The sequence below is a fragment of the Megalobrama amblycephala genome, linkage group LG19, assembly GCF_018812025.1.
Source record: "Megalobrama amblycephala isolate DHTTF-2021 linkage group LG19, ASM1881202v1, whole genome shotgun sequence".
Classification (NCBI taxonomy): Eukaryota; Metazoa; Chordata; class Actinopteri; order Cypriniformes; family Xenocyprididae; genus Megalobrama; species Megalobrama amblycephala.
Window position 1 is genome coordinate 20,816,697 of NC_063062.1, and position 6,000 is coordinate 20,822,696.

Below are 6,000 nucleotides of genomic sequence, written 5' to 3' on the forward strand. Positions count from 1 at the left end.
AGCACATGAGTAATATCCCTGCCGATCATCCATGTGTTGCTCTTAGCGCTCCAAGACGAGCTATACCAATAATATCAGTGTATTGTTTTGGAACTACAACCATCATCAAAGAAAAAAAATCAGTCCCGATGCATTCACCAATTGTTTTGCTGACTGCATACACACATACATCCCACAGCAGAGAGAGCTGAAAGCATGAAATAGCTTTCTAACAAACAGAACACAGGCGGTTTTTGGTGTTGTGTCGTTCTTCACGGTTCACAGTGTTGGAACTGAACAGTGGTTGAGCTGTGACCTGTAGATGAAAAGAGTCTTTGCTCCATACAAACACATTAGCATGGACAAGGACAACTGGTGGTCATGCTGAATTCACGCTATTATGCATCAATTTCCATTAAAACCAACAGCAAAAGAGACTGAGAGGGGGGGTTGTTTAAAACCAATTATCATTCCATTTAACACTTGAAAAGTCATCTAGAAAATATTCTATGCTTATGTTTTTTCAGCATTTTCATCAATTTATAACTGGACCCACATTTACTGTGTTCTGTGGGATTTTCTGCCCATTTTATGGTCTGCCAGGTTAAAAAAACATCAATTATAAAAAATAAAAAAGAATCAATGAATCTGATTGCTTAGAAAATAATAGCTCACCTCGCCCCAACAATCTACAACCTCACTTATTTTCAAAACAAATCACACACGATCCTAATCAAACTATAAATCTAAAGTGCTAAAACTTTTTCATACCAAGGATCCCCAAATATTTAGCAAACACAAAAGCAGATATGTAATTTTATGCATAAAGACCTATTTTTATTGTAAGAAAATTGTCAATACAATAAAATTATCAAAAATTATTTAGAATCAAATTAATTTTAGAATTTCTGAGAAGAATAAAAAAGAAACCATATTACCAAATTTGAAAAAAATACAAACCCGATTCCAAAAAAGTTGGGACACTGTACAAATAGTGAATAAAAACAGAATGCAATGAAGTGGAAGTTTCAAATTTCAATATTTTATTCAGAATACAACATAGATGACATATCAAATGTTTAAACTGAGATAATGTATCATTTTAAGGGAAAAATAAGTTGATTTTAAATTTCATGGCATCAACACATCTCAAAAAAGTTGGGACAAGGCCATGTTTACCACTGTGTGGCATCCACTCTTCTTTTTATAACAGTCTGCAAACGTCTGGGGACTGAGGAAACAAGTTGCTCAAGTTTAGGAATAGGAATTTTTTCCCATTCTTGTCTAATACAGGCTTCTAGTTGCTCAACTGTCTTAGGTCTTCTTTGTCGCATCTTCCTCTTTATGATGCGCCAAAAGTTTTCTATGGGTGAAAGATCTGGACTGCAGGCTGGCCATTTCAGAAGTATCCTTCTACGCAGCCATGATGTTGTAATTGATGCAGTATGTGGTCTGGCATTGTCATGTTGGAAAATGCAAGGTCTTCCCTGAAAGAGACGACATCTGGATGGGAGCATATGTTGTTCTAGAACTTGTATATACCTTTCAGCATTGATGGTGCCTTTCCAGATGTGTAAGCTGCCCATGCCACACGCACTCATGCAACCCCATACCATCAGAGATGCAGGCTTCTGAACTGAGCGCTGATAACAACTTGGGTTGTCCTTGTCCTCTTTAGTCCGGATGACATGGCGTCCCAGTTTTCCAAAAAGAACTTCAAACTTTGATTTGTCTGACCACAGAACAGTTTTCCACTTTGCCACAGTCCATTTTAAATGAGCCTTGGCCCATGGATCATGTTTAGATATGGCTTCTTTTTTGACCTATAGAGTTTTAGCCGGCAACGGCGAATGGCATGGTGGATTGTGTTCACCGACAATGTTTTCTGGAAGTATTCCTGAGCCCATGTTGTGATTTCCATTACAGTAGCATTCCTGTATGTGATGCAGTGCCGTCTAAGGGCCCGAAGATCACGGGCATCCAGTATGGTTTTCCGGCCTTGACCGTTACGCACAGAGATTGTTCCAGATTCTCTGAATCTTTGGATGATATTATGCACTGTAGATGATGATAACTTCAAACTCTTTGCAATTTTTCTCTGAGAAACTCCTTTCTGATATTGCTCCACTATTTTTCGTGATCCTCTGCCCATCTTGACTTCTGAGAGACACTGCCACTCTGAGAGGCTCTTTTTATACCCAATCATGTTGCCAATTGACCTAATAAGCTGCAAATTGCTCCTCCAGCTGTTCCTTATATGTACATTTAACTTTTCCGGCCTCTTATTGCTACCTGTCCCAACTTTTTTGGAATGTGTAGCTCTCATGAAATCCAAAATGAGCCAATATTTGGCATGACATGTCAAAATGTCTCACTTTCAATATTTGATATGTTATCTATATTCTATTGTGAATAAAATCTAAGTTTATGAGATTTGTAAATTATTGCATTCCTTTTTTATTCACAATTTGTACAGTGTCCCAACTTTTTTGGAATCGGGTTTGTAGTTGAAAAATAAATGAAAAATGTTTGAAAAAAAAAATGTTTGAAATATATTTAAATATTTTAAGTAAACAGGTTAACATAGACATGCATTAAAAAAAGAAAACATTCAAATTACTCAAATTTTCTCCAGACCTCATTTTGAAAAACACTTTAAACCACAGATAAACTGTAGTGTCACATTTTCCTTTGAATTGTCTTGTTTTGGGCTCATGGCCAAATGTGTTGAGATTCCCAGGACACATAAAGAACCAAAAGACAGAAAGGGGCTGATGGAAAAGATAGCCAAAGGTCTTCCCACATTCCTTTGCCCAAAGCAAAGCTTAAATTTCAACCTAAACTCTCAGACAAGGAAAACAATGATCTATTTAGTCAGAGACTCACTTTCAACCATTTAGCATTTTGGTATTGAACATATATCACCGTTGAAGAAGGTTCCACTGAAACCAACATGATGACAAATAAACAATTGACACTCTGTTTGCCTGACTTGACTCACAGACACTTAGCGTGAGAAATGCGTTTAGCCCCAACCTCTTAATTATCAAAGCAAGTGAACATCTGGTTGTTCCGGACACATTTATAGGAAACGGTAGCGTTTACAGGCGAGATGATTGCAGAAGCCGGATTAACCCTCGTTCTGACAGATGTTTCATAAGTGTTTGGAAATGGCTATGATTGCCGTCAAAAGCAGCAAAATGCAATTAGCCTGCTAATCAAGGAGCCAAAACTGTGGCGGAAGTCATCTACGGCAAACGCGCTGTGTCCAATTATTTACCTCTCCTACATTAATGCTGACAGATAGTACTAATGAAGCCAGTGCCACAGGCTGTGAGTATGTGTGTGTGACGGAAACAGAGAAAGTGAGAGAGGTAATAAGCCTTAAATACGATTAGTGGGACGCGTCTCATAAAGATGACCCATGGTTGCAGAGACTCAATTGCACTGCACTGCAAATAAAAGCAATCCTGAGGCAGGTGGTGAAAAGACTGACATTATGACACTATGATAAACACTAAAATAATTAGTGCTGCTTGCTTAGTCATTATCATGGATGATAATACCTCATTACTATTATTATTGCTCATACTGTGTGTTAGGGATTTGAACAAACCCCTAATCCTAAGTATTAAACCTCATAACTCAGCCCACATTGTTTCTGTATAAGAAGTATACCTCAAATCATGTGGGTTGTTGAGGAGAGCTGTGCTAATAATTTTATAAGGGATCAGATACAAATTTTGCCTTGCAAAAAAAGAAAAAAAAGAAAAGAAGAACGGACAAAACACCAAAACATTTCAAAGTAAGCAACTACCTAGCAACATTCAACAACCAACAAGTGTGTAGTATACATTACAGTTTGCCCTTGTAATTAGCTACCGATTAGCACATGATTACTGGCACACTATGTTGCAACTGCAGGTTATGTGAGTTCGAATCCAGCTCGCAACTTTTCCCAATTCAGTTTCCTCTCTGTACTATCCTGATCATTTGATCTCCTCAATCTGCTCTTACACATATCAGAAGACCGATTTGAGAATTGTGCAACGATGTGTGTTTTATATAATTCATCTGTATAACTGAACAAGAAGTGAGGCTTTTCATCAAGAAAAACATCCACTTTAGCACATGCATCATGCTCTCTACTGCTTTTATACAAAAAGAGTAAACACTCACCATGGAAAACAGTTAGCTGTCCAGAGTGGGAGTGGGTACACGGAGCGTGACGCACATTACAACATGTGTACGCACTGTTTGACATTGAAGATGAAAGCATGTATCTGATGTATTTCAGCGAGACAGAGAGAGCGTATGCAATGAAAGACAAAGGAGGCAGTATGCATTTCCATGGGAAACTTTCTACGCAGTGTGCAATCTTTACTTATTAACAAACAGCAAACAGTCCGTGAGTTTACTCTGTCAGTGAGTGACAAGAACAGTTTGAGTCAACAACAGAATGCAGGAAGGAAAAGAATAGATCTAGATCAATCAGACCCTCATAAGCCGGAAAATTCTATAAATAAAAGCCAATCACTGATTCTTCAAAAAGTGAAAAAATAAAGGCTTGAGAATTAAGTATTAATCTGTTATTAATCTGTTCAACATGTTCAGAGGTTTGGTCCTGCTGCTGCTATTTTCTCACAAGATGTGTATTTTCCTTTGCTTGTCAATCAATGTGGGTCTACGGAGCCCCTTAAGGGACATGGTAAAAATATGAGATGGGAGGAAAAAATATATTTCAATATTTTTGCGTTCTCTCACAAAAGTTTTGTATTCCCCTGAGAAACATTGCGTTCGCTCACAAAACCTTTGCGTTCCCTCGCAAACCTTTTGTGCTCCCCCAAGAGACTTTGTGTTTGCTCAAACGCAAAGTTTCTTGGGGGAACGCAAAACATTTGCGAAAGAATGCAAAAGCATTGACAAATAACTTTTCCCATATTTTTTTAATCATATTTTTTCCTTCACCATGTCCCTTTAGGAGCTCCGTATGTGTCAACGTTATCAGACAGATTGTTTTTCTAGTCAGCACCGACCTAAAATATGGGGAATTTTCTAAAAATCTCAAAAAATGTCATTTTCAAGTTGTGTCAAGTTGACATCATGATTCTGACATTAACTAACCAACTAAACTAAACTAAACTAAACTAAACTAACTAGCTAGCTAAAACTCAGCCTGTGGCATTATAACAAGAGAAATATGGAAATATGACCTTTAGGGTGAAGGGTTACATTAAAGGATTAGTTCACTTTCAAATGAAAATTACCCCAAGCGTTACTCATCCTCAAGCCATCCTAGGTGTATACGACTTTCTTCTTTCTGATGAACACAATCGGAGCAATCGGAGATATATTAATAAATATCCTGACGCATCCGAGCTTTATAATGGCAGTGTATGGGATCCATGAGTATGAGCTGAAGAAAGTGCCTACATCTACATCCATCCATTATAAACGTACTCCACACGGCTCCGGGGGGTTAATAAAGGCCTTCTGAAGTGAAGTGATGTGTTTGTGTAAAAAAAAATATCCATATTTAACAAGTTATGTAGTAAACTTTTCCGTATGAAAAAAGTGTAAAAGTCTCGCCGTTCAAAAAGCTTACGCTACGTCCTACACCTTCCCTATTCAACTTACGGGAAAAACTTAACTGGCGTGATCCCAGTTCCGTTTTTTTTTTTTTTTTTTTTTCATAATTTGAATACGGAAGGCGGTCTGGCGGAAGCTAGATATTTTACTTCATAACTTGTTAAATATGGATATTTTTCTTACACAAACACATCGCTTTGCTTCAGAAGGCCTTTATTAACCCCCTGGATCCGTGTGGAGTACGTTTACGGTGGATGGATGCACTTTCTTGAGCTTCGTACTCATTGGTCCTGTTCACTGCCATTATCAAGCTTGGATGCGTCAGGATATTTATTAATATAACTCCGATTGTGTTCATCAGAAAGAAGAAAGTCGTATACACCTAGGATGGCTTGAGGGTGAGTAAAGCTTGGGCTAATTTTCATTTTAAAG

The 6,000-nt window shown here is 37.8% G+C and overlaps 1 protein-coding gene across 1 annotated transcript in view; it reads right to left on the reverse strand.

Moving 5' to 3' along the window:
• Positions 1–4,714, reverse strand: part of shank3a (SH3 and multiple ankyrin repeat domains 3a) — a 390,305-nt gene extending 385,591 nt beyond the window's left edge. Inside the window, exon 1 of the mRNA XM_048169401.1 lies at positions 4,159–4,714. The gene's annotated coding sequence lies outside the window, so the exon portion shown is untranslated. The remainder of the gene's footprint in view (positions 1–4,158) is intronic.
• Between the last annotated feature and the right edge of the window lie 1,286 nt (positions 4,715–6,000).